Source organism: Peromyscus eremicus, chromosome 1, assembly GCF_949786415.1.
Source record: "Peromyscus eremicus chromosome 1, PerEre_H2_v1, whole genome shotgun sequence".
Classification (NCBI taxonomy): Eukaryota; Metazoa; Chordata; class Mammalia; order Rodentia; family Cricetidae; genus Peromyscus; species Peromyscus eremicus.
In genome coordinates this window covers 113,778,897-113,783,562 of record NC_081416.1, presented here as the reverse complement: position 1 = coordinate 113,783,562, position 4,666 = coordinate 113,778,897, and positions in this window count along the sequence as shown.

Genomic DNA, 4,666 nt, shown 5'->3' with positions numbered 1-4,666 from the left:
AATTCGTTAGTGTTGGTTGACTGCCTAGAATAGTACCTGGCATACACGCTGTGCGCGCCCAGCTGTGTGTGTGTGTGTGTGTGTGTGTGTGTGTGTGTGTGTGTGTGTGTGCGCGCGCGCGCGCGCGTATGTGCGTGTGTGTAAAATGGGAGGAAGGGAGGAAAGACTATGGACTCTGGGTCCAGAAATATTAGAAGTATGCCTAATCACTGCCTAGAAACTTGGGCGTGCACGATAGTTCAGATGAGGTCTATGGGAGTACCCCTCAGACTATGGCTGTGTTGGTGGAAATACTTCAGGAACACAATCTGATAAAAAATACAAAGGATTATTTGAATTCTTTTGTATTTGCGGAGACGTGCTTTATGGCCTAAACTATGACCTCTAAGAAAGTTCTATGAGCTGCTGAGAATTTGTACTCTCTAGCTGTTGGAGGGTGTAATGTTTAACATTGTCAATTTGACTATTGGATTTAGAATCACAATGGAAACACACCTACACGTGTCTGTGTGTTTCGAAAAGATTAACTGAACGTGGGCAGCACCACTTCTTCGTCTAGAGGCCTTGGATAAGTGAAAGGAGAAATGGATCTAGGCGCCAGCATTCATCTTTCTCTGCTTCCTGGCTGTGGATGCTATGTGATCAGCCTCTTCCTTCACTCTTTGCCATGGCTTCCCAGGTTCTTTCCCTGCTATGGTGGGCTCATCTCCTCAGACTGTAATCTAAATAAAGCCTTCCACCCTTAAGTACCTCCTGTCAAGTATCTGGTCACAGCAATGAGAAATTATTAATACAGATGGAATATTCTGTAGGTATCTGTTAAGTCGGCTACATCTAAATTGACCTCTGAAGTTTATCAATTTTTAATCTGTATGATCTACCTACTGATGAGAGATATTAAAGTCACCTAAGATTATTATATCAGAATCTATCTGTTCTTTTTAAGTCCATTGGTGTTTGTTTTATGAAACTGAGAGCTCTATCCAAACTTTAGTGTGTAAGTGTTTATGACTATTATATCTCTGCAGAAGATTCTTTTTGCTAATATGTAGTGACTTCGTCTCTTCTAGTTTTGGTTTGATGTATACTTTTTCAGTTATCAGAATAGCCATGTGAGCTTCTATCCACTTGATAAATTGAGTGATGCCAGACAGGTATGTTTCTTGGAGACAAGAGACAGTTGGATCTTGTTTTTTAACCCAATCAACAGTCTGCCTCTTTGAACTGAGAGTTAAAGATAATTTACTTTAGGTCATTGTTTTTATCATTACCATTTTTTTTTTTTTTTTTTTTTTTTTGGTACCCAGACTATAGCATCATCATGCCCAGCAATTCAGGCTATTATTGAGGGAGGCTAGTTGATTCCTACAGATTTTGTTGGTGGTTTTTCTGATTTGTTGGAACGTTCATTCTTTTCTTTCCTGTTTGGATTAGGAGTCTGTGTTGGGCTCGTGGATTGTTCCTTAGTTCTCCTTTGCTCATGTGTTTCTCTCATGAAATGCATTCTTCCTGTCTGTGTTCTCTTGGCTGAGCCCTATCCTTCTCTCTGAGTCTAGGATTCAAGTACACTCTGTGGTGCTGCTTTGTGATCGTGAATTGCAATAATTTGTGCTTGTTTAAAATGGCCTTATTTCTCCATCAGTTTTAAAAGATCATTTTGATAGGTTGGTAGTTATTTACCTCCAGAACATGAAATCTATCACCCCATGCTTTCCTGATGTTCAGGGTTTCTGTTGAGAGGTCTTGAGACTTGACACTTTTTTTTTTTTTTGCTTCTTTTAGTGTTCTTTTGTACTTCTGTACACTATATAATCAAGAGGTTTTCTGGTCATGCGAATTCGGGGTTCTAGATGCCCCTTTCATTTGGATTCTTTCTGTAGCATCAAAACATTTTCTCCTCTAACTTCATTAAGTGCATTCTCTGTGTTTTTAGTTATTTCAGATCCTTCTACCCCATGAATTCCTAAATTGGTCTCTTGACTAAATCTTGAAAGTTGCATCATGCTTTTACTTTTTCTTTTCTTCTTTTTTTTTTCCCCCCCCAAAGCTTGTCTTTAACTCCAGCACTTCAGAGGCAGAGGCAGGTGGATCTCTGTGAGTTTGAAACCAGTTTGGTCTACACAATGAATTCCAGGCCAGCCATGGCTACATAGTGAAGTCCTATCTCAAACAAACAAACAGACATACCCCAATTCTCTTGCTGAATTTCCCATCCATTTTGCATATTTTCTTATCTGTGTTGTTGACTCTTCTCTGGGTCCTGAATGGATTTCCTTCCTTCATCTGGATATTTGTATATTCTTTGAAGATATTTATAATTTTTCACATATAAGCCTTCCAATTCGTTTTACCTATTCTTTCCTCTTCATGCATCACCTCTCCTCTCCTCCTTTCTCCTCCCCTCCCCTCCGTCATCTCCCACTGCTGGTTAAGAGGGCTCATCAAAAGGTCTTTCTCATCTCTGTGAGATCAGTTAACTGTATTTATGTTCGTTTATTTCTGAACTGTTCTGTTGCACATACATTATTCTGCCAGTATCAGTCTTCATTATGGGAGCAATGTAGTTAAATTTTGGAGTCTGTATCAACTTGCACCTTGTGGTTTAAAAAAAAAATAATAAGTGACTATTCTGGACCTTTTTAATCATGTTGATGTCCAAAATATAATTTGCTGAGATTATTGGAATTGCACTGAATTTACCGGAGTGGAGAACAGATTGAGTCTCCCCATCAATGACTATGGACCAGCTCTCCTGTTCCATCTATCTTTGCTTTCTCATTAGTTTTAGTTTTTCCTGACATAAATGTTATACTTACTTTACTAGACTTACAACTAAGTATCTTTTTTGAAGGTAATTCAAACTGTTTCTTTCTTATTCAAAATGTTCTTGTTGGTATGAACACTGACTTGTTTATATATTGCAATCCACATAGTTGCTTCTAGTTATCAGAGTTATGCTAATTCTTTTATGTTTTCTATGGAGCGGACATGCCATTTGCAAATGAATACAGGTTTTCTCTCCCTTCCCAATCTGAGTAGCTTTTCCTATTTCATTAGTGGATCAACAGGATGTAAAGAAGGAAACATTTTTGTCTCATTCTATCTCAGAGGGAAAGTATCAATTTTCTCACCTCTTAATATACTAGGTAGGTTTGGGGTATATTTTTCCTTTTCTTTTAATCTATAAAATTTTTCTATATTCCTACTTTGTTTCATTTTCATCATGAATGGGTGTTGGATTTTGTTGGATTTTTCCTGGATCAGTAGGACTGATGTGAGACCAGATGTACAACTAGCCCTGTAGACCAAAAGTAAATACTGCCTGATTGTGGTGTATAGTTTTTAAAATACATCTTTAGGTTCTACTTGCCAAGTTTTTGTTAAGGACTTTTTGCATTGACATTTATGAGAAGCACTGGTCTATTATCTCATAATGTATTTGATAGAATACATTAGAAAGTATTCTCTCAGGGCTGGAGAGACAGCACAGTGGTTAAGAACACTTGCTGCTCTTGCACAGAATCCAAATTCAGTTCCCAGCACCCATATAGTGGCTCACAACCACCTGTAATTCTAGCTCCAGAAGACCTGATGCCCTCCTCTGACCTTTGCAGGAACCAGGCAGGCACAGGGTACATATACATATGTGCAGAAAATTTAGAAATTAAAAAAAGGCAAGCATTTCATGCACATAAAATTTAGAAATTAAAAAAAGGCAAGCATTCCCTCTGCCATTGCATTCTACATGAGATTGCAGAGAATTTGTCTAATTTCTTAAGCGTTTAGAATCACTAGTTTACCTACCAGGGGCTCCCCTCCCCCTCCCACCGCCCCCAGATGGTGATTATACATTCTCTTTAATGTATAAAACCCTCTGTCTGTGAATTTTAGAAGCCTCTTCCTGTGGCTAATTTTTCATCAATGTGACAAACACTTGTATCATCTGGGGAGAGGGAATCTCAGTTGAGAAAGTGCTTCCATCAGATTGGGCAGTAGGAAAGTTTGTGTGACATTTTCTTAATGATGTAGGTGAGCCCAGCACCTATCCAATTGTGGGCAGTGCCACCCTTGGGCAGGTGGTCCTGGGCTGTATAAGGGAACAAGGCAGTAAGCAGCATCTCCATTGTTTCCGTTTCAGGTCTTGCACTTACTTCCCTCAATCACTGATGGACTGTGACCTGGGACTTACAAGCCAAATAAATCCTTTCCTCCCCAAGTTGCTTTTGGTCATGGTGTTTATCACAATAGGAAGACTAGAGCAGGGTCTTTTGAGAAACTTGCCAGTCATCTAATTTACCATTTGTGGGCATAGAATGATCTAAAGTATTTTTTTAAATATCTATGTTCCTGGGATCTATACTGATGGCCCCTCTTCCCTCCTGATAAGAGATCACTCCCCCCTTTTAACATTACAGATGTTAGTGAACATTGGGGGCCCTCAGGTTTCTAGTTGTAAAGGTCTTTCATTGGTTATATTCTATTCATCTCATCTCCACATTTCTCGCTTATTCCCCTTGCCCTCCTAATCTTTTAAAAACTTTTTTTTTTAAAAGATTTGTGTGTATGGATGTGTACCATGCACACAGGGGGCCCAGGAATCACAGAGCCACCATGTGGGAGCTGGGAATTGAACCCAGATTGGTAAGAGCAACAAGTACTCTTAACT